The sequence below is a fragment of the Cylas formicarius genome, unplaced genomic scaffold (genome assembly GCF_029955315.1).
Source record: "Cylas formicarius isolate icCylForm1 unplaced genomic scaffold, icCylForm1.1 PGA_scaffold_9__14_contigs__length_23061073, whole genome shotgun sequence".
NCBI lineage: Eukaryota > Metazoa > Arthropoda > Insecta > Coleoptera > Brentidae > Cylas > Cylas formicarius.
The window spans coordinates 4,329,338-4,354,928 of record NW_026844365.1 but is presented as its reverse complement, the minus strand read 5'-3'; the positions used below and the strand labels follow the sequence as shown (position 1 = coordinate 4,354,928).

General features: G+C 35.7%; 1 protein-coding gene across 4 annotated transcripts in view; it reads left to right on the top strand.

Moving 5' to 3' along the window:
* LOC132707442 (octopamine receptor beta-2R-like) overlaps positions 1-25,591 on the top strand; it is a 93,313-nt gene that overhangs the window by 53,328 nt on the left and 14,394 nt on the right. For 2 of the 4 annotated variants that reach the window (XM_060679304.1, XM_060679303.1), the window contains exon 1: positions 12,873-13,002. The exons of the other annotated variants lie outside the window; for them this stretch is intronic. The gene's annotated coding sequence lies outside the window, so the exon portion shown is untranslated. Of the gene's footprint in view, positions 1-12,872; positions 13,003-25,591 lie in introns of those variants that run through there. 4 annotated transcript variants of the gene reach the window in all.

The window sequence follows — 25,591 nt, the reverse complement described above, 5'->3', positions numbered from 1 at the left end:
GCAGAATGTGATGGTGTTGGCCAATATCAAATTGAAGCTGACCAGAATACTTACTAATCATATTTCTTGAACTATCTTGGTATATATATAAATATATATTAATTCGAGGATTCCCAAATAACTTTTTTAGTTATAAAATGTATCTCCATATTGCCACATATTTTGATTTGACAAGAATATTTCAATTCAGATTTTATAAACTAAATTATTTATTTCCTTTCAGTTAAAACAAGATATAGAATATTATATGTAGGTACAGGGTGAGTCAACGTTAAAAGGTAGATCAGTGATATTTAATATTAGCGTTATTTGGGACAAGTGCCAAGTGGTTCATAATATTTCAGCATACCACCTTCCCGATACAGAAGTCTGAATAAAGGATTTAATTTTGCAATAGCTCCGAAGAGACGAACGAGGTGCAGAGTTAATATGGCATGATGTCGCTAAAGTTTTAAGACATTCAAAACCACCACAATCAAACATAAGCAGAGAAGAAATGAAAGCACTGAAGAATCTAAACGAGAGTATCATAATAATGCCAGCAGGAAATGGAGGAAATTTTGGACGACCCAATATATAAACCGGTCATCAGAGATCCCACGACATATTTGGAAAAAGCAATTAAGTCCAAAATACTGAGTTCATCAATAAACGAGGATTATTGGCATTGTTATTGGTATTAAAGGGGGGCGCCCTCGCGGGCGTCCAAGCACTTGGTGACCCAGATAAGCCCGTTGTGCCCCCAGACCACTCTAGAGGGCGTTCAGAATGCCGCCCCTCCTATAAAATGTCAGATGTCAAATGTCAGAAACTTAGTCCCAGGAAGTACTCCTGCTTACAGATAACGAAGATCTTCTGCCATATATAATGGATCTGTCATGACACTGCCTGAAAAATGGTTATTTTATATACAACAGGAAAATATATCGACAAGTAGATGGAGCAGCAATTGACATATCTGTCTCATCTCTGCTAGCCAACATTTTCTTGATTTACTTCGAAAAGAGAGCAATAGAAACGGCAAATCTGAAGCTAAAACCATGGACAAGTCACTTTGATGACGTATTTGCAATGAGGAGCTTCTGAAACTTGAAACTTGAAGGAAATAACAGTTTGCCTTTCTCGATGTGTACATCACAAGGATCGGAGATGGACACTTGGAACGCACTGTCCATAGAAAAGCAACACACGCCAATAGATATCTGAACGCTAAGTCTCATCGCTACCCATCACAGATACAGGCAATGGCAAATACATTAATTGCTCTGTCATTCAGGTTCACAAACAGGAACAGCAAAGGTGATGAACTGATGAAAATTAGTACCAGTTTTCGGCAAAACAGATACCAGGAAAGCAATAAGCAACAGAGAGTGCAGGACCAGACTCAAAGGAAATCGATCGCTATCAATTAATTCAGCTTTAAGAAAATCTACACTTAGTTTTTTTTTTTATTTAATGACACCACAATAAATTTTAGGTATTAAGTTGTCAGGCAACAATTTAAAAATTGTCGTATTTAGGAGTTTGCTAGTGTTAAACAAAAATCAACATCTTAGTTCACAGAGAGTATTAACTGAATACAGATTAGAATAACGCTCCTTATGGCTTCTTAGGACGCACCAAGTAACCAAAATTCTACCTACGTGTATTGGTGGCTAACCATTCACCACAGAATATCACTTGGACAGGACATTCATGGTACAAATAACATTAGGTTACAATGCGTAGAACGTGCAACTTCATATTATATTATACAGAAATGACATTTTATTAAGCAGAAAGGGGAGTAAATATTGGAAATTAAAAAAATATATATATGATCTACGTAATAAAAGTTGTAGGTTTTTGTGAGGCGTGCTAGTTAAGAAAATCGAGATTTTGTGTTTAAACTTCGGACATTTTCGGGATTTTACGGGATCGGATCGGATGTTTTCGGAAAAAGTTCCCACGCCTTGTTGACAACGGTCATGTCAGTCAGCTGCGCTCCTCTCGCCTCAAGTAAACTAGTGAGTCAAATGCCGTTTACCGCACTTGTTGCATAATATACTATTTTCTACTCCCTTCTACTGATTTTGCAGGATCGTCAGGTGACTTACCACTAGATTGAGGTATCTTTGGGCATTAGTGGGCCCAGCATGCATACCATTTTGTGTGAACATCCTAAAAAAATTGTTCGCCTTGGATTCCACACAATTTAACATCAGCTCAAAAAATTAATCATTGGACTAGGCATATGAACCTGAAAGTACGGAGCAGCCGACTGTGTGGGTCTTTCATAATGAGATAAGGCCCACAAAAGTTGTTCGTGTGCGAAGCACCTCGAAACAAATACAACTATTTCTTTGGTGAAAGGGAAAACAGTCAATTCTCTATGGTACACAACCATTTGTTTGCCGAAAGTCTTCGAAGAAATTACAAAAACCAACCGCCGAAGACGAATCGCTCTCCACAACGACAGTGCAAACAAAGAACTTTTTGAGCATTAAAAACTTTGATTTGATGAGCCATCCACCATATAGTCCTGATTTAGCACCTAATGCCGTCACAGCGCCGTCGCGTCATTCACCCAGAACGATACCGTCGGCGTCCTTTATCGGCGACTCAACCCCGTGTTCCCATATTGTAAATACTATTAGTTTTATATCACTTTTAGAGGCCCACGAAAGGATAAAGTTAGGGTTGAGTCATTCAGTTATTAAAAAGCTTTGAATGTAATAGTACAACTCTTCGCCGTGCATGTAATGTTTAGATCGAACTATTAAATGTATTAAAAACAAGTAGTATTTATTTCATTAATTGAACTGAGGTGGCTTTTATTTGATGAAAATCCATTTATCAAAATAAATAAGAACTAAAAGTTCAGATTTTCACGAAATTATATATTACGACATGACAATTGTTTCGACAACACCGTGTCTTTATCATATCATATCATTTGTGTTTTTTTTTGTCATAGACTGCGTGCAATAAATATGCCCAAAAAAAAACAGTAGTAAAAGATACCGATCGGGAAGTCTAACCAGTGAATCTAGAGGGACTTGAAGAGGTAGTTCCCGTTCTTCGTCTTCCTGTGACAATTCAAGAAAAGAAGTTCGTAAATTGAGAGCTAAGCATCATAAAACTCGTAAGGTAATAAGCCAAATAAGAAGTTACACGCCTCCTGTCAGAGCGGTGAGTACCCTTTCTTCGCCTGTATACTCGTCTGTTTCAAACCACTGCAATAACTTTTCGAAGAACATTGAAATTGTAAGTTTTATACCAGAGTTCGATCCAATTAATCAGTGGATAGAGGTCATTGAACATAATGCAAATATCAATTTGTGGAACAATGGTATGCAAGTTTTGTGGAGAATGAATTAGGATATGTATTAAAAACAAGTAGTATTTATTTCATAAAGACTACTACTACATAATGACATAAGAATGAATTACGTGGGAAACGATTTTGGACGCCAGAAGAAGCGATTGATGCGTTTAAAATGCATGTCTTGGAGGTGCCCAAATCGATGCGGCAAAAGCGCTTTGATGATTGGGTTTCAATTCAATTCAATTCAATTCAATTCAATGACCATCAGGGTGAATGTTTTGAGAAACAATAGAGTCATATTTGTTGGTAGCTTATAGTTTTTTATTACAAATCCTGGAATATAAAAGGTTTCATAGTATTCCCTAATGATAAAATGGCGTTGAATTAAGTGAAAAAGAAATCCAAAGCGCATGTTCCCATTTTTCGATACTTAAAAATCAAATTTGTTAGAATTGTATAGCGACCCTTTCTGCGCCTCAAGTAAATAGCCGCCGACTAAGGGCGACGCTTTTATTGAAATTTTCCAACTTTTCAGCGCTTATTACCGTGCTCGTCGTCCATTGTCTCTTAAAGTCCCTCTCCAATCGGCGCTTTGTCACTTACCGCCGTGGGGTTGGAAAAACAATTTCTCCCCGAGTGCCGTATTCGGGCCCGCGGAGTTCACAAAGGCTAATTAAAAACTCGCAATGCACACACACTCCGAACGGCCGGCGAGGGACAAGCGAGCGGACACGGAAATTTGAAAGTCAATTTGCCCGGCGTACGTTTTTTTTTTTTTTTTTGAAACGTCCACTCATTTTTGCTTTCTGTTAATTGTTTTCGCGAAAGCCGAGTTAATTTCTGCGTTACAGAGAATTAGACATGATTAATGTTTTTGTGGAGACTTTGGAAATGACGTCAATTTTAGGAAAAATGTGACTAGTGATAGTATTTATCTGATGGTAAATTGATAATAATGATAGTGGGCAGGGAAGCCCGTGAACTTCTTCTTCTTCTTCTAGTGCCTTATCATCTAATTTTGTCTACTGCCGCCCTAAAAAGATGTCTTCCCTGCATTACAAGAGGAGTATTTGATATTTTTCAGTCCTCATAATGTGATGATCGTCTTTAAGAGTTCTTTATTTTTATTCATTCTTTGCAAGATAGTGTCGTTATTCACATGGTGTGTCCACGAGACGTGTAGCTGCCGTAAGAGCCCAGACCTCCACACCATAAAGCACGCAACATTTGAGGAATCGCAGCCGTATTTGAAAATGAAAGTTGATATTACAGAGAATGTTTCTGAAGCTGTTGAATACCGAGCGTGCTTTTTCTATTGGAGTATAATTTCCCGAGAATGATCCAATCTTTCTTCTAACCAACATACGGAAATGTTTCTACTTTCCGATTAGCTTTGGTGTTTGGATTTTTGCTAATGATCATAATCTTGGTCTTTGTTTAAGCTCGTGCCATATTCTTCTCATATATTTACGATTCTGTTGGTAAATCTATGTAATTCTTAGGACTTTATTTTTTCAAAGAAACTTGCACAGGCTACTTTTTATACTTTATACTTTTTATAAAACTTCTGGATTCCCCCTGCGTCGGTTTTTGTAGACTCGAACTTTCTAAAGTTTCGCCTGTTGGCTTCTTCGGACCTTGACTGAAACTGGCTCGCATTTTACTCTGTACCTGCTTTCATAATGTTTGATGGGGTGGAGCTAAATGAGTGGCATAAACATCGTCTCACACATGCAAGAATTTTAGTTTTATCCAATTAAATTTTATGTCCGGTTTCGTGTCTGTGTTCGGTAACTGCCTATGAGTTTATTTGTCTTAGTCACAAGGCTCTTTCATTTTCTTTTCCGCATATGTTGGAATACTGTAAACTCTTGGCATCTCAATCGGAATTTTCTCTATGAAGGATCGAAGATTGTGAGAGATTTTTCGACAAGTGGTAAATCTTGTTTTGACGTTATATTTCTTTAGAACTTTTGATATGTGACAACAGTGGCAAGTGCGGGATTGCTTCCGGCTTGTGTGGTTGTTGTGGTGGTCTATTTTGTGATGGAACGCTTAACATCTTAGCAAGAAGAGCAGAGGTAAGGTGTTTTAATTCTAGTTTCAGTGACTCTGGCTGCGATAGATTCAGGGCTCTGTAAACAAGGGAGTTTACGATTTTGGGCAGGATGGGGTGATGTGACAATGCATTAAGGTATCGGTCTGTGTGCGTAGGTTTTCTGTAAACACAATGACCCAATGTTAGGGCTGATTTTCTATTGATCTAAGAATGGAAGGTTGTTATTAGTTCCAAATTCAATGTTAGAGTTTAAATATCTAAGAAAATCTACTAGAGATTCTTGACCATGAGGCCAAATAACAAAAGTATCATCAACGTAGCGTTTCCATAATTTTGGTTTTGAATGGAAGGTGTCGAGAGCTTTCTTCTCAAAGGCTTCCATAAAAATATTCGCGATGACTGGTTATAAGAAAAATACAGAAGAAAACCAATGAAGCAAAGAAACACGTCCCAGATAATGTCGCTCTTTGGATCAATGCTTGAATTCCAAGTAATGCTTCTCTGGCACCTAGGCCATTCTGAATCCCATTTGTGTTTTCCCGGTATGTTCTTCTAGTTGATGATGTATTTCATTGAGGATTATATATTATATCAAGCTAATCGTGCTAAGTTCTTCTCATTTTTTGGCGTTGCTAAACTTAGGAATTGGGATGAAGGATAGAAGCCATTATCTTGACTTTTTGATAGATTTTATTGAACAACTTTGTTACTAGGGTGTCTCTGTGGCTTTCTTCCAGTTCTTTAAGAATTTCCGCTCTGATTTCATCAGGTCCTGGCGCTTTATTTTTTTTCAGTCGTTTGATTGCTTTGATTGTTCTTCCTTAGTAATATTAATGATCTCTTTTACTTCCATGTGTTCTGGATACTCATCATTTTCTTCATGAAACAGTTCAGAGAATAATTCTTCCCATCATGAAAATAAATTCACTGAGTGTATTAATTTGTATTACTCAAAGTGTTTGCATAAATTTGCCTCTTCTGGAATCCAAAATATAAAGTGTAATTTTCAAGCTCTATTCGTTTTTTACGAAACTAGCTGTACGTACGATTTAATTTAGAAGAGACAATATTATTTAGTGGAGTATTCAAACAAAAACCTTCACGAATTATTAAACAATTATTGTACACTTAATCGTTCATTTTATAACATGGCGCTTATCCAATACTCTGCAGTGGTTGTTAATTATTTACCTATTACATCTAAAGTTTTGATAAATTAATTAAACGTCAAATGCGAAACTCAAAATCAACGCGCCGTTAAAGCCACGCCTCCCAAAAAACGGAGAAGCTAAAAGTTTTATTCGCGGGACGCGGATTTGGCGGCGACATTATCAAACACGCTTCGCTTTTAGAAAAACCCCTCGTCGAAACTTAATCGAATCGATTCGGGATTTTTACGTTTCGGAATTTCATAATCGTCCGGGAAAAATGCATCGAAAATTGGATGGAAGAATCTGACATTTGCTATGCCTTGAAATATTTATAACAACGCGGAAAGAAATATAGGGTTTGTGAAGAGTATGAGATTATGGGTTGGGGCTTTTAATGTATCACACGTGGGGAATTGAAGACTTTATTTCAGAATATCAACAGTCGCTTTCCCAATACACTTCCTTGAGAATATTGTTGTAAAATCCGACTATTGGATACAATAACAACAGTTGGCAACCACAGTTACTGTCATAATGGAATTAAACCTGAAGCAAATATTTGTTGAGCTATGTGACTTATGCAATGCAATTTCTCTTAACGTGAGTATGGATTGTTTGCCAATTTTCAAAAGTAACGAACTTGCGTTTTTTCGCAATCGTTTTCAATCTTTTCATTAATTACATCGTGATTTCTACAGAAGAGACCATCTTGTCGACGAGGTTAGGAAATTTGGTCCTTCGCAAAGTTTAAACTCATATTTGAAAACCGATTGCCTTGATCAACAAGAAAAGCAAGAAATTAAGTGTCACTCTTGCTGCGACAATCACAAATAAGTTATTTTTCTGCGGCAGTTCTGACATACTTGACAGAAAATTAATGTCTAACTGATGCAGTCGGAGCATCTAAAAAGCAATGTTCATGGTCCCCCATAACACTTTTATTTGGGTAGATAGAAAAGAAACGTGGAAAAGTTCTAGTTAATTATATGTAAAATGTAGATTGATTATAAATGTTACACAGGGTGATTCGAAAATAAGCGAAAATTTATTCTTTTACTTAAAATACAATAACCAGTGTACTTGCTAAGATAATATATAGAGGGCTCAATAAAAAAAGTAGTTCACTTATTTTGAAATATGTATCGGTTAAAACCACTATATACTAAAAAAATATACAATACAAAAAAAATTGTTTTTTGCACATCAGTCTATTTCTTCTGTCATATTATATAACCTCTATGATTTTGATTTGCATTTCTTTTTCAGAAATACTAAATTTGCAACACCACATATTTTTTCCTGCAATATGTTCCTGTTCAACTAAACTCTATACTTATAAATTATATATTTTATAAAGATCTCTCATAAAACAAAAATATTTTGTAAGAACTGCTAAGGAGATAATAGTATATTATTCAACAAGCAATAAAGAAAAATAATTAATAGTGTAAATGCTGGAATAAACAAACGTCAAAGATATTTACTAATATATGATCAATTGCTATTGCAGAATTCTACAGGATGTTTCGAAATTCGTTGCAGATTTTTTAAGGGTCTAGTCTTGAGTCAATTTTATTGGGAAATTAGCCTTCGTACTTTCAGAAACGGTGATTTCTACACAAATCATGTTATATATCGTTGAATTCGCCTTCCAATGGTCCATCTAGGCATACCATAATATAGGTGGTTTGCAGTTGAAAAAAATGAGAAAAGTGATGATGAGAGAAGTATGGCAACATTGTAATTTCTTTTTCATTTAGAAATTCCATTTTGCAAAATAAATAATGGACAAGCGTATATTTCTTTATACGTAAATAGAATTTGCAACAAGATTTAAATACCTTAGATAAATCAGTCCAAATATCCGTTGCGTTTCTATTTAGACCCCAAATTAAGCAAAGCGTTTTCAAACTAAAATAAATTAGAACTAAAAGTTCAGATTTTCACGAAATTATATGTTTTGACATGACAATTGTTTCGACAACACGGTGTCTTTATCAAATGTAATATTTACAAACTGCTTGCTACTATATATACAGCCACAAAAAATAGAAAATTAAATTTATTGGAAGCCATGGATCATTCAAATGTATTGCTTAACGATCAATTAGATTTAAAAACCTATCCTTTATTAAACTTAAATTCTCACAACAAAATTAATTAAGATTTTATGGTCATTTTTTGGTATAAATAAAGACACGGTGTTGTCGAAACAATTGTCATGTAAAAATATATAATTTCGTGAAAATCTGAACTTTTAGTTCTCATTTATTTTGATAAATGGATTTTCATCAAGTAAAGGCCACAAAATAACCATAATTACGATTATCCTCACATAGAATTCTCGCTGTGTGATTCACGAATGTAGGTTTTTGATCGGAATGCACGCCCAGATCCTTGGTCGCTGTAAGACGATTGAGAATTACAGAAAATTTCATCTTACACTTACACCGGTCGAACAATACATCCACTGCACTCTGTAAAATAATGCAGTCAGCTACACAGGAAATAGAGGACTACATTTCTAAGTGATCCGCAAATAAAAATTGCGTATTGCTGAGAACTGAAACGTCGTCAATAAATATTAGAAACAAGAGGGGTCCTAAATTAGAACCCTGTGGCACCCCTGATGTTGTGACGTATTTGTTAGATTTCTATCGATTACAGTATTGTGTCCTGCCAGTCAGGTCATTTCTTTGAAACATTTTGAAGTAAAGCAGCTTGTAATTTTGTCAGAAGCCTTACTAAAATCGGTATATACGACATCTACCTGCCCTTGATTATCTAGTTCTCTTGTTGTTGCATACAAAACAACTTCTAGTATTTTTGAGAAATTACATAAGATATAATTACGTACGTGACTTGTTCCACCACTTTTAGAAGTTCCAAGCCCTAGATTAATTATCACCTGATATCAAGACCGAATTCCATCAGGCGCTGAGGTCCTTTTATTTTTGAATTTCGTTGAAGCTGTAATTGTTTCATTTTCGGTAATTGGATAGAAATGAATGGTGTTCGCGTTCAAATCTACATTATTGCAAGCGGTGCGAGTAAGAACAACCCGCTCTTAAAAAACTAACAAACCTTCCACGATGGTTTGAGGATCTTCAAGAGCATTTTGTAGACCATCTCTATGCTCCATACGCCGTTTTGAGCTGAGACATTATGACTTTACATTATATCTTAATGTTTAAAACTCGATAAGGTTTTTTTCGTATTTTTTGTGAATTTTTGATTTTTGTTTTATATTTCTTGTCAATTTTACACTTCAACCAAAAATCTTATCATGTCAAATTTTAGCCTTTTTCCTATTTTCATTATTATTCCCTTATTACTTATTTTTTCACTAGAAATTAAGTTTAACCTCGGCTTAATCACTAACTTATTTTATGGTATTATTATTTTCTTAAAAAAATACAAATCCTGTATTTCTGTGAGTCTAAATAACTCATATTGCAAAAAAAAAAACAATAAAAGTTTCCAACATATTTTCAAAGTGTAACTGCAGCAGCCCTCGCTCTCCTAATTTAGTTTCTCGTTGCCGCGTAAGCTTTCAACTTTGGATTTATAGAGGAGATTTCTCAAACATTCTTCCCGTCCGCCTTGGCGGTAAAAATATTTAGGTAATATCTCTCGGGTCGCGTCGATCCCAGCAAAGCGAAAAAGTCATCTCGACAACCTAATTTATTATTTACATGAGAACCGATTCCCGAAGCTTTTCAAAATTCAAAAACCCGCGATAACACAACAATTTGGCACATATTTGTTTTAATAATTTTTATATTAAGTTTTTTATGTGTGACTTTGTTGTTGCCCATGAAATTTTGGTTGCTGTAATGTTAATATACGAGGGTAAGTCAACTTGATCTTTTAGTCGTAATCTTAAAACTGCATGTCTCTCAAGAACCATTGTTCAAATATGATTTGTTCTTTAAATGATCAGGCTAACTTGTTGCGAAAAATCGATGAAATCTATTCTTTTTGAAAGCATAGCAAGTCGACTTATTTTTGACTAACTTTAAATAAATTTACACAAATTTTGGCGAAGCTTCTGGCCGTCGGGGCTGATGTATAGAACTTTAAGTTGGCATTACTGTTCAAGATGGAGACCGATTTAACAGCTGTCAAGTGATTTATTCTCAGTTTGGTTTGACAATTCATCATGAATAGACTCACGCCTGAACAACGCTTGTAAATACTGCAATTTTATTTTGAAAATAATGGTTCTGTATCGCACACTACGTCCATTTTATCCTCGACAGAATCGTTCATCAGAGCAGTTAGTTCGATTAACCATGGAACGTTTTCGCACCACGTTTACTCTTATTGATAACCCGCATCCCCAGAGACGCCTTACGGTGCGTACAGAAGAAGCTATTGCTGCTGTAGAGCGTAGCATTGAGGAAGACCCGAATGAGACCATCCGCCATTGAGCACAGGAATTGGATCTGTGTCCATCCACTTTATGGAAGATTTTGCGGAAGGATCTTGGTTTACGTGCTTACAAAATCCAACTCGTGCAAGAATTGAAGCCAAACGATCATCAAGTAAGGCGTAGATTCGTCGAATGGGCCCAAAACGAGATTGCCGTTGTTCCCGATTTTCATAAGCGAATTTTGTTTAGCGATGAAGCGCACTGCTGGGTGAATGGCTACGTCAACAAACAAAACTGCCGGATTTGGAGCGAAGCTAATCCTCAAGTGTATGTCGAAACACCGTTACGTCCAGAAAAACTGACTGTTTGGTGCGCTTCATGGGCTGGTGGAATCATTGGTCCGTACTTATTCCAAAAACGATGATGACCAGAATGTTACAGTGAATGGTGATCGGTATAGAGCTATGATTAATAACTCTTTCATTCCTGAATTGAATAACCATGATGTCCAGGAGATGTGGTTTCAACAAGACGGCGCAACATGTCACACAGCTCGTGCCACAATCGATTTATTGAAAGATACGTTTGGTGACCGCCTAATTTCACGTTATGGACCTGTGAATTGGCCTCCAAGATCTTGTGATTTAACGCCGCTAAACTACTTTCTGTGGGGCTATGTAAAGTCATTGGTCTATGCGAATAAGCCACAAACGAGACAACATTCGCCGTGTTGGAAAAAGTCATCGAAAATTGGACGTCCAGATTGGACTACATCCGCGCCCGCCGTGGCGGTCATATGGCAGAAATCATATTTAAAATGTAATGCCACAAGATTATCTTTCGGATAAATAAAATTCATGTCAATCGAATAATCCATCGTTGTTTTATTGCAACTTAAATTTCTATACATCGAAAAACACCCCTTATAAAGTTTTTGCTGAGTCGAACTTGCTGACGTTTCGCGAATCATTCTGTTGGCTTCTTCAGAGCTAAATGAGCTTCAAGTTCGACACAGGAGAAATCCAGAAGTTTTGTAAAAGATATTACAGTAGCCTGCGCAAGTTTTTAATAAAAAAACGTTACTGATTAGTACCTATTTTTCTGTCTAATTAAATCAAATTAATTTACAAACACGATAACGGAACCTAGTAAAATTGGCGGGGCTGGGTGGTCGGGAAGTATGATAAAAAAATTAGGAATCGCGTTTGCAAGGGTCTAAGAAAAAAAACTACAACTTAACAAATTTTTGAATGAGAAGACGCAGAAGATTTGATCCCATAAGGTTTTCTTCCTATTATTTTTTCCAAAAGATACAGGGTGAGCCACATATTCAAAAAAACTGAAAAATAAGTCCCCATATTATTGAAAATTGGCCATAACTATAGGCAGCGAAAATTTAAGGTTAAGTAATATATTGTGTCCTAAATTTTCAGATATCGACTTCAAATTTTACAGAAAAGTGCAATCAAATTTCACAAAGTTTTTTTTTTAATTTTGAATTTTTTTGTATGGTTATTTTGGGTTTCACGAAAACATGTTTCCATCAAAAATTTTGGAATCGTCCATTTTTGTTTTATGTACACACGCTGCTTTTTTGAGATTTCCAGTCTAGATTCGGTGACGTCATTGACAATTACAGCGTGCGGTAATTTTATTTATCTTCTCCGACTTGAAACTTTCTTGAGACAAGTGGAAGAACTCTTTAAGTATGCCAGGAAAATTGTAATTGTTTATGTTCTACAATAAAAGTCCTTTATTGTTGTTTTTGTAGCACATTAACATTAACAACGTCAAAAGCGAAGATTCGAATTGAGCGTTGAGCGTTTTTAACGAACAGTGTTTTAACCATACTCGGTATAAAATTATACGTACAGTCACACGAATTACCTTCAAGGTTTCACCATCGGATACGGATTCCTTAAACATAACGGTGGCACACAAATAAACAAATCCTAATTATCCGATACAGCGAAAAGCCAAACAATAAGTACTGGTTGTTCAGTTTATGCGGAAAACGCGAAACCCGAAGTCGGCATCTTCGCGAAAGTATTGCGGCGTAAATTTTTGAATTCATGGCGAAGTGGACAGGATTTTCAAAAGCAATTTGAAGGTATGTTTCTTGTTGTGAGACACCCGTTCAATAATGCACGGTTCTTTTAATCGTTAAACGCTGCTCTCTTGAACCCCCTAGTCATTATTTATTATAGTTTATAGTATTTTCTACTATGGCGTTATTAGCAACTCTATTCCTGCATTGGGTTATGAAAGTAGTGTATTCGAGCTTACGGATTTTAACGATATTGATTAGTTCTGGGGTTGAATTCATCTTCCTCAACACTTCTTGGTTGATGCCTTCAAGATCCTCCTACACAAAAGCTTTCCACCTGCTTTCTTCTTTCATGCTTCTCTACCATGCAGTTAAGAAGTCTTGTTCCAAGTAGCATTATTGTTACTTCCTTTAAGAGTAAATAGTCGAATAAAGCTTGCCAATTTTATCAATTTGCTTTAGAAACTGACTGATATTTTATTAATGTACCTTATAGTTGTTGATGAGACTGATTGGTATACTTTTAAATGCTTCATATCAAATGTGTTTGAACATGGTTATAAATCAATATTCTATTTTAAACAGATTATTATTACAAATTTAAGTAGTTTACGTTCTTGCACCACTAAAATTGGTGAGGCCGGAAATCCCTCTTCATCTCTATTCCTGGTTATGAAATTAGCTCGTACTTTTAGCGTTGTTGATTACTTTTGCGGTTGTGTGCATCATCCTCGACACTTCTTGGTTGATACCTTCAAGATCCTCCTGTACAACAGCTTACGATGTTTCTTCTTCTTCCCGAGTCCATGTAACTTCTACTTCTTCTGAAGGCTAACTAGTGATAAACGAAATGTCAATATAGAACCTGTTTATTCAAATGACGAAAAAGATACCACAGAGTTGTCCTAAAGCAGTAAAAATATTAAGGTGAATCATGGACTACTTCCTGTAATATTGAACATTTTGCATTAAGGGAGTTTTTAGTATTTTGAATGAAATAGGTAAATTACATATCAGAGTTGTGTTACAAACCTAATTTGTAACACAGTTTAATTTTATAGGTATAAAAAATATTTAATTCAAATCGCCATGTTTTCCATTGTTCAAATCAAATATTATTATCAATAATGTGGACTAAAAGTTTCGCTTTTGACATCGTATTTAGCATTCAGAACTCCACGCAATGTTTTTTGGTTTAATTGGAAATGAAAAAATTTTTTTAAGATAATAATTTTTTTTTCAAATTTTGTAAATACGTCAGTAAAGTTGACCCGGTAAGAGTATTTCATAATCAAAGCCGTACTAGTGTACATAAAGTTTTTGTATACCTATCCAATTTAAGCGAAACTTAATTAAGACGCCCTCAACCATATAATTTATTAGAGCATCATGAAAGTATTTAACAAATTGTTTTTGTGTTGCATACTACACTTTTTCTACATCACTGTGGAATGTAAACTGCCATATTCATGTTTTATATTTTATGTTTTGTGTGTATCTATGAATAAGAATCTTTCATTACAAAATAGGTATAAAGTATATACCGCAATAAGTGCGGTAAACTTCATTTGACTCACAAGTTTATTTGACACTAGCGGAGCGCAGTGGAGCGGGTGTTTTATAAACGAGTGGCTTAATAAGTTTACCGAACGTGTTGCATACTATCCTGTTTCTATGACCGTTAGTTTTTGGGTACATTTTCGCAAAACATCACGAATACATTCACTGAGATGACCGTCAGAATTATAAATATATAAATATCTCCGAAAACATCCGATTGCTTCCAAAGCCTTGCTGTAAAATCTCGGCAATACCCGAAGTGGCTCGGATCCGTGGGAACCGAAACTGATGTGGTAAAGTGAAGCTTCCCGCACGCTAGATCGGTGTGTAATAAGGCATTTTAGAGACGGGAGTAGAAAAAAGCAATTATTAAGAATTTCAGTTTTAAATCGAGTTCTTGTGTTAACAAACTAACCAAAACTATCCAAGTCAGTAACAAAAGCGTCAAGCCAAAAGCTATCAAGATGGCTTCTCATTTGTGTTTGATAAGTCGAGTAGCGCTCAGCTAGTCCAATTCTACAGATGTGAACAGAAAGACAGGTGCAAGGCCAGGTTATCAACCATTGTGTGCACAATTTTTCACAAACTGCTCAGATCACCATGCCCAAGCCTGCTTCATTGAAGAAAATTGTTAGGAAGCAACGCAACCAAATGCATGCACCACCATCCGCACCGAGAATAGTGTACAGCACAAATTCTACAGAGTGGAGGTTTTTGCTAGCAGATAGTGGTCCCGTGGACGACAGGACTTTGATTATATGGAAGATAACAAGCCTTAGGTTAGTTGTTATTGTTTGTTTACAGATTTCTGGAAAACACAACTTTTTACATAGACGGAACCTGCAAATCTGCTCCTCCCTGAATCCAGAAATGCAACTAACAAGGATATTGTCATCTCCTTTCAAGAAGAATTTCCTCAAGATGCAATCTGTGGCTGCTTCTTTTATCTGGCTTAACATTTGCAAAGAAGCCTTACCAAGTAGTAGGAACTTAGAGGTATAACAACGAACCAGATTTTTCTCTACAAGCTACCAGTTGGATAACGCTGTTGATTAGCTTTCGAACGATCTACCGAAAGAGCTGCAAGGGCCTGTGAATTGGTTTGAAGACAATTACATAGACAGACCAAGTAAAACAGAACCAAGAACCTTCAGGAAAATTGGGATTACTTTCAACCCGAATACTGTAAAACATTAGTGAACACTGTGCAGAAGAGAAACGACGCAGTTGTAAAAATAAGAATATAATAGATATTTTGAACTAAGGTGGCTTTTACTTGATGAAAATTCATTTATCAAAATAAGTAAGAACTAAAAGTTCAGGTTTTCACGAAATTATATATTTTTACATCACAATTGTTTCGACAACACCGTGTCTACCAAATTTGATAAAGACGCGGTGTCGAAACAATTGTCATGTAAAAATACATTATTTCGCAAAAATCTGAACTTTTAGTTCTTATTTATTTTAATAGATATTTTTTGTTTTTTATATTACTGTAATTAAAATAACCTACAAATATTATCGATTATTTGTAATTGTACGACCAAAAATATAGTGCATTCATTGCTTTGAAGTTTTAAGTATTTTACACTACTTTATTTTTGTTTATTCTGCATTAGGTAAGTCTCTCCTGAGATGGACCGTAACGAATATTTGAAGAAACTTGAATTTCTATTTGAAACGGAAACAGATATTTAAATTTGATTAAGCATTGATGCTGCGATGTATTTTCGAATAAGTAGAAACGTTTACATCAGTCAGTTCTTAAGAGTTTAATCTAAATTGCAATGTGTTCGTATATATTATATTTATGTACCTGATTCTCGAGCTTTGACCCTGTGAGGCTGTTTTCACTGGATAGTTCTGTACTGTATTCTATTTATCTCACAGGTAAGTTTGAAAATAATCATTTTTGTCTTGTGTGCCTGTCGATTGACTACATTCTTCTTGTATATTAACGCTTTTTCACTGCCACAAAACGTGCCTAGTGTTGTTCCCCAGGGATCGGCGCCGGGACCAGTGCGATTTTTAGTGTACACCATGGATTTTCTCTCCAGCATTGACTCTCATGTGAGCGCTTATGCTGATGACACCAAATTATTTGAAAATCCTTCAACAAATGCGCACGTATTGCAGAGAGACTTGAATACTATTTCCAAGTGGTGTTCAACTTGGCTATTGGCGCTGAATGATCTTGCGTGGTCTGTACATGTGTCAAATATTGCCAAGAAAGCAAACTGCGCATTATTTTTGTTAAAAAGGACTTTTAAAAATTCTATTCCTCGCATCGCTTGCAGGCTTTTCACCACTTACGTTCGACCCATCCTGGAATTTGCTTCCCCATGGCTATTGCGTGACTATGATGTTCTGAAAAGAGTGCAACGAGCCACTACGCGCTGGCCACTTCAACTTAGATATACACCTTACGATGACCGTCTCAAAATACTTAGTCTGCCAGCATTAAGGCAGCGTCGGCTGCGAGGGGATCTCATTCAAATGTGTAGGTTTGCGCATGACCAATTTAAGCATGCATGCAACTTAAGCAATGATGAACGCCTACGTGGTCAATTCAGGACTTCACATCGCCTGCATTTTATAAGTAACAGGACTTTCGAACATTGAAACAGTTTACCCCCAGATGTTGTGTCTGTATTTAAATGTCGCTTGTATTGTTTCACATAGGTATATATAATATTCTCATGCTACTATCAATGTGCATAATAGGTTCTCCTCTGCACTTTGTACTTTGTAATAATAATAATAATAATAATTTTTGTGTCTTCTACATAGTTCTTCGATTTGTAAACACCAACAGTCTTGTTTAAGACTATAGATTATATTTGCAGTAGATAAAGGTCCGACATAAGAATTCTGATTAATATTTATTAGAATCTTACAATTAAACATTTTTTGAAGGTTCCTGTTTTTTAACATTTTAAAATGTGGAGACAGTGGAAGAAAGCAGCTGTTCCCCTGTTAGAAGAAGACATGGAAAACAACGCAGAATTTGTGGAGATGGTAGTCGAACCAAATGACAATTTAGAAGACGACCTACCTCCATTTGCCTTCGGATGCTAAACAAATTGTTTTGAATGTTTACAATTTTATAAGAAATTCAGATTGGGTAGTAGGAGCAACAATAAAAACAAGTGCATAAATAAATTGCTAGTTTGATTGAAAACATACTTATTCCTAGAACAGTCCTGAAATGGTTACGGATAAGGGTCCGCTCGGTAGGACGTTCTATAAGGGGCTGCTGCTATAATTCTGGTTCTACTATAATAGTATCAATTTATCTTGGATGTTTTTGTAAATCATTCATGTGCGGCTGAGCTCGTATATCAAAGAACGCAATCTAGCTTTTGCAGAAGTCTTTTTAAATCAGTTCAGTCTTTTTTTTATGTTGATAGTTATGTCAAAAAGTATTGAACCAAAAACAACTTAACTTTTAAGAAGATATTTATTTTGGTACATTGACTAGGATTTCAATGAAAAATTACTTTTAAAGTTTAAGATGACCCTTACGCCCATCTTTTGACCACCATTGACCACTTTCATCATACAATTTTTCACCGCAAATCTCTACGAGACGGATTGTGTTTTATTTGTTCTTCATCATCATCATCAGTATTTCCGCTGACACTTTTAAAAGTCAGTTGTTTTTCCGTCATGCATGTATCTGAGATCAGATATTTCTTCTGCGAGGATTTCACTTCCTGTGTTAACTTCGATGACAGATTTTCCACACTTTCTTTTTGCCTTTCTTACCTACTCTACTACTCAGTATTAGAGTGCTAGGTTTATATGGCCTATTTTATTTTTATTCACTATATATCAGTAGAATAAATTATAATAATTATCAATTAATGCAGGCAACCCTGACAAATTAAGAAATGTCTTTGATGGGTTCGTAGACCATTTCGACCACGGCATATTGCGCGGAAAGGGAAATTCCGTAGTACTTTTTCTTCGGACTTCCGCAAAACAGCGCAAATTAACGCCTGGGAAAAGTCATTTCGAATACAATTGTCCCATTATTATTCTCATAAAATGAGATGATCTCTGAAATAATGGCGTACGCGGGAACATGCAATAACGACATTTCAAGGCAAGGCAATCTATTTATATAAAAATTTGCATAATATGCGGGCGCTGGAGCTGGATGACATCGCTTTACAGGGCGGTCCAAATTTTTGAAGCGGCTCAAACTGAATTGCAGTTTTGAGCAATGTTTTATAGGCCACCAGGTTTTTGTCATGAGGACATTTCTAGTACTATCGCTGTCAAATATAAAAAATTGTCACAAAGTAATGGAAACCCAAAACGGCTCCATATGCGAGTGGAGAGTTAAAAACAAGAAGTGCGGCCAACGTCAATAAAGACCGCACGCACTCCCCTAAGAAGCAATCATGGCTTATTGTCGCTCGTAACTATCAAGCGCAAGAACAGCAGTTTTAGGATAGAGCCATGTTTTCTCGTGAGAAGATCTTCCAGTCTTCCAAATGGCGTAAAATCAAAGTGCACAGACCTTTCAACCCTCCAAGGTTTCTCCATTGTCCATTTTAGTATAATGTATTTCATTCAGAGAAAAATAATTATATTTTCCAACAAGACATCTGTCCTGTCCATACTGCAAACACAAGAGATCCAAATTCCCAACAAACAAACAACAACATTTCTGAAATTTTATGCCTCAAAATAGTAAGGAACAGGGAAAAGGTACTCAGGAAAAAAATGTCGCTTGAAGAAAACTTCGTGATTCCTTTCATGACCGTGAACCCGAAGATTTCAAGCTGTCATTGATTCTTGTCCTGTTTATGTTAAAATGTTGGGCATCTAATGATAAGGATCAACCATCACAATTCTTGCATTTACCTAAACCTAATTATTTATAAGTTCAGTCAGTTCACTTTACACGTTTCTTAATTATAAAACTTAAAAACAATAAAATTAAAAAAATATTGAATACTCTAATACCTATATAAAATAAGCATATTATACATTTACAATACAATACAGTAAACAACGCTTTGGTTATAGATTTTATTGTAATAGATTGATTCACTTTTCTTCATGAAAAAAGGAAGGAAAAAACACTCAGCTCCTAAACTTCTATTACTAGACATTTTTGCATAAAATAATTCAGTAGTTCTTGTTTTGTCGGAGCTTGTAACTTTTGATATAACCCAATTTCATCTTCTTTATTTCGATTATTCTTTTCTTTAGCATTCCATGAAGGTCTTCTGCGGCTTGTTTTCCTCGTGCTACAGCTACTAAAAATTGATTCCTTCAAATCTAATACATGAGTATTTACTTTTACCCATGTTTTTCAAGTCCCCATCATTCAAGTGCTTCTTGCACATTTCTTGTCATATAATAATTTGCTAATATTGATATATAAATTAATATATAAGGAAAATCTTCTAGACACATCTGTCATGTGCCACATCAGACATGAGAATTGTACACACACAATGCAAAAGAATTGTACAGGGTTGTCCGTTAACAAAAGTTGTTTCTATTATAATGACTTTTATTTTTTTATTTTACTAATCATCACTTTTTTATATACAGGGTGGTAAAACAAAGTTTTTTTTTTTTTAATAGAATACCCTATTGCATTTTTGGATATGATTTTTACGTTTTTTTTGCATGTTTTGTATAAAATATATGTATAATAACACAGTTTCCATTATTAAATGATTTAATTAATCAAGTAAAAAAGGAAGGGAAATTTTATGCCGAGAAATTTGAATTAGGTAAAAAAATTATCGACGATCTAAACGACTCATCTTCTGCCGCTTTTATAAATGAAAACTTATTTTTCTAGACCAATAATGAAAGAAAGTTTAATATTCATAAATACAAATTATTCTTTTGTACCTTAGCACTCACGAAATTGGGGGCTACCAATGTGTTTCTTTGACAGATTCAGTGGTTCTAATAAATCAATTTGAGGTACATTGCAATAAATGTTCGGGCACTGTTGGGGCTGCTGTGTTGTTTTGTTTATTATCAGAACTAAAATAGTGTCCGATAACTTTTTAAATTTTAAATATATGTTTACAGACAAAAGGCACAATTCTCTTTTGCGAAATTTTGAAAAACATATAGTTATTTGGTTAGAACGCAATATTATTTGAATGCATTATTATTATTGTTCCATTACACTTACATTGTGTATAACCTTTTACTCCTTGCTCCTCTATCACGTAAGGTTTTTTTTATCAATATTAAACAATCTCGATTGATTTAAACAGTTTGATTAGTACCAAAACAAAGTCTCAAACAATAACAAAGTCTATTTACTTTTGCAGAATCTCTCCTCTTTGATTTTCTTGTATTCTCCATGGGCGGATCGCCCTTATTTAATGGCCAGCAGTAATCTACCATCATGACAACGTTCAACCGACCTTGATATCGTGTTCCATTTCTTTTATATCCTAGTTGGACCTCTCAGCTTGCTCCTCACTCACGGCATCAAGATTTTCGGGACAGCTGGTTACTAAAATTTCAGAAAGATTCTTAGGTAAACCCAAGTCTCTCACTAAGTTATTAAGTTCTGATTATAAAGAAACACTACATATAGAACCAAATTCACAAGAGTGTCTTCATCTATTTCAGTTTCAAAGAACTGACTATAATGGCAGGCATTGGGACATTGGAACGTTGCACATGCAGAAATGGCAGTCATCATGGTTATTCGTTGGCTCTCTGTATATAATCGGTAGTGTAAAGTATAGGGAAACCATTATTCCAATGTCTTAAACCTTTCTTACAAACAATATGTGTCGCTCAAGATTGGTTTTGTTCACCAATATTTACTTTAGAATTAGCGTGGTATTGCCGAAACTTTACGAATAAATACGTTGACCACAAAACAATCGCGCATATGGTAAAATGTATCCGGAATATTTTTACAAAGTTTTAAAAAGAAATTTAACTGAGCTGACCTGACGCAACAACAGCTTTCAACTAACTCAATTGCCCGTTAAAGGGTCTTTCTTCAAGACATGTCGCCATGACCAGACGGAGTAATGTTTTCACTACATATTAGAGAATCCCAAAAACTTTCGGGGATCCCCCGATTACAGTCTGTGAAGTTATGCCAAATGTATGCCAGTGGCGTAGCAACTTCAATTTTTTGAATGTCATGTTATGTTCCTATTTTGTGAAATAATAAATATCTCAAAATTAAATCAAAAATGTTGCGTGATAGAAATATTTTTATTAGTTTAGTCCCCAAAAATATAAAAAATCTCAACTCACAAACTTTTTCTCGGGCTGTGATTGTCAATTTTTTCATAATCGCAAATAATATTTTGTAAGATTTTTATGTTTTGCAATTTGCTCTGTTAGTACAATATATGAACAAAAAAAGTTTTATCACGTTTTTTGTTGGGATTTCGGAAGAACCGGTTTAATTATAAAGAAATAGTTCCGGCTTTATTTAAGACAACAATGTAATTTGCATTTTTTCTTCTAAAAATTTTGGTTTTCCGCTCCTTATTGATAGGCATTTAATATATGCCTTATGGAATTACAAGTTTTATTATCGATTACATCAAGACGTTGTTTACTGAAATTTGTGTCTCGTGTGATCTCTGATGTCAATTGTTTTTCTCACTGGAGTGTTACAAATAATTTCCTCATTAACCGCAACCGGAAATATCACTTATGACTGGCTCTTTTCGACATTCGCTCGGCGTGAGTTGGTCGCTAGAGATGCGTTTACCGCAGTTTCACCTCCTTATCTCCCAGAAAATCGACGGCACGTTCTCCTAGGCAGACGTTCAGCTGCGCTCAGCTTTTCTCTTTCTGTAAATAGTTTCGGCTCTGTCGATCTTTCTGCGGGCAGCCTGGGGACGTCCGAGGAGCAAACGATCGATTTGGAAAAGTTTCCAGCAGCCAGATTATTTTATTTCAAGAGCTACTCACATGAGTCTCTACAGAAGGGTGCTTAGTAACTGTCAGTTTAGGTTTATTTATTTAACCACAGTATACAAAATGTATATGTCGCAAGTCGAAACAAAATAAACAAATACTTATAAGGATTATAAAACAATATATAATAAGAGTATAAAACACTTAATATCACGGAACAAGTTTGTAAAAGTAGACAGGTTACACAGGATTAACATTTAAAATGTAGATACTCATCAGTACTGTAAAAACAGTTTATTGTCAGTAGATGCTCTCTTGTTATCAAGGAGTTTTGATATGGTCAAATGTTGTTCTTTGTCGAAGTAATCGGCAAATATCTGGGATCATCGACGTTAAGTAAATATTTTTATTCTCACTTTTTACGAATTTGCACTCATTGAATTTTGCCCGATCGCTTTTGAATAATATTTTGTCGAAATAAAGTAAATAGACTTGGTAGGTGAGATGATGGCCTTTTTTATATAAATTTTGCGGGTAAATTTTGGGAGATTATTTTTTAAGAGAAGCACCTTCCTGAAGTTTAAAAGATGCGAACCCTTCAGGATGGACGAAGAAGGACCATTTTATCATGGCAGATGTTGCAAGGGAGTACTGCTTGACGTGGGACGTTTGTAAAGAGAATACCTATTGCTTTTATAAGCTGCAGCCCTCAGATAGGAGCGTTTATTTGCCACTTAAGAAGCGTTGCAACTCTGGTATAGACAACTGTATGGTCATTGTCAATATACGATGTCCCTGGAATTTTGAAACAAGTTTTACCCTTAGCCACTACACCGACAAATATTATGACTGGTTTTCAAAAAACATGTAACAGATTGACCTGGTCCTACTAACGTAAATGAGGATTTAGCCAACGAGAAAGCATCTGTCGCACATGGCAGTGTATCAAATGACACTGAATTAAATGATCAGAGTTCTGCAAACGATAGAGAGATAAATGAACAGTTAACTTGAAATGAGAATAGTTGATTGATCAAATACCAATGAAACTGATGAACATCGACCTTCTATCGACAAACAGGGAATAATGAAGTTTGCATGACAACGACTTGGCGACCTATAATACAGTACTCAAACCTTTGAAGAAAAAAAGTGCTTTAAGAGTCGTATCAATTTGTTACGAAACCTTCAGTACATTCCTTACAAGGGATGTACTCAGAATATGGGATATCCAGTCGTGGATCGGTAGACCTCTAGTTTATCTACAAACTGCAATGAGCCAAAAGACAGCCTACAACATTCTACGTGACATGTTTTTTTTCTTCGTTGTTACTCGCTCTGAACTCACTGCAGTTAAGGACTGAATGAGATTGCTGGCAACGGGCAAACATGCAGACTGCATAACTGCTCTGGTACGATTTACAGACTTGTGATGGGGATAGAACACAAATGGTAATCGTGAAACACCCTGTATACGGTAGGCTACGTAGGCTACCCCGCTTACACCTGACTGTTTAAATTTCACAGGTCTACAGTGATTTTGATGTTTGAAAGCTGTTTGCCTATTTGTATATTTTTGGGGGCCCATTTTTCAAAAAACGCATTGTTTTTGTTCTATCGCGTCATTTCTTTTATAGCGCTCTATATCTTAACAATGCTATTTTATTAATATACATACCTATGACATGAATATATTATGAAATTACATATGGTACGCCGAGAGCTTAAGAATAAGAATGATGATTGTTATTTTGTGTATTGTGTATTTTGTAAATTGTGTATTTCAATCTTGCCTCTGCTAATCGGCCAGCTCCTCGTGCACCAGATGCACCGATAATTAGCGCTCCAAAAGACTAGAAAAGGTCATATCGTCACAATCAGGGGAATCTAATTCCGAACCAGACTTCTTTTGCAGAAAATAAAGTACCAAGAATATCAGCGGATGCTTTGCCGGCTCCTAGGATAACAGGGGGGGTTATACAAAATTTCCATGCTTTATATGTCAGTGGGATAGTCGGGCATTGGACTCAAACAGGAAGGCCCTCTCTCTTCACCCCAAAAAGTTTTACTGCCTCTTCTTCATATCAAACTTGGCTTGATGAAGCAGTTTCAAATATTTGGGAGAGAAATTTCATCGCCTAGGTTGTAATAAGAGTTTCAAAGTTTCCTGTTCTCACACTTGAACTATTTTTCTGCAAATCTTGAAGCAGTTAGCGAAGAACAGGGAGAGGGGTTTCGCTAGGACATTAAGAAAATGGAACGGCGATAACAAGGCGGACTACTTGTGGATGTTAAAACCTTAAAAGCACACATCCGAATGTCTGAACGACGCCGCCTTGTGGCAAAAAGACGAAAATTTCACTCAAAAAAGTCTGACTTACTTTTTTTAACTGGAATTCCACTGAATAAAGCAGTACATTATTTCAGAAATACCGTTTTTTTCTTCGTCTAATATTTGCAAAAAACCTTACATGATACAAATAAATACAAATAATTTTTGAAAATTTCGTTTGTTACTCCAAGGAAAGCTACTTGCTCAGGCCGCGCCTTTTCTTATTCCTATGCAGGCTTAAATCGTTATTTACATGCGAAAGATCAAAATGTGGTTCGACCACGCAGTTTGCCGCACTGCCGGCAAAGCATTTTCGAAAATATTACCGGCGGCTTTCCGAATAGCAGACGTTCCGTGAGTCTAACATATAAAACAACCGGTTTGGTCGATACTTCCCGGAAAACAAACGGGCACAACGGCCTACAATCCCGGCTGGAATAAAGAAATTTCGCGTTCCATTTTCGACTTAACCACATTCAAGCTAAATAACGAACCACCCGGCTCGTAATTAACGCCATAATTAACGTGGTTAAAATGAAGAATGTTGCGCTAATTGCGAGAGTTTATCCAGTTAAAAATAATAAAAAAATAACGCGAATGTTACAATGAGCTGTAACGATTTATGACTATACGGGATGCCTCAAATGGAACTGCACGGGGTGTCCGAAATAAAGTTCTCCAAGCGCGTAACTGCGACAGAAAAAAAATACAAAAATTTGGCGAAGCCTTAGATTCTTTAGGAAAAAGTATTACGATTTAACGAAACTTAGTCCAAAGTTTTTTTTTCCGGAAATAAACTATGTTTTTGCACAAAGTTTGGGACCTTTCTTCTTGACCTTCGGCATTTTCCTTTACGAGCTTGCCTTTTTTATC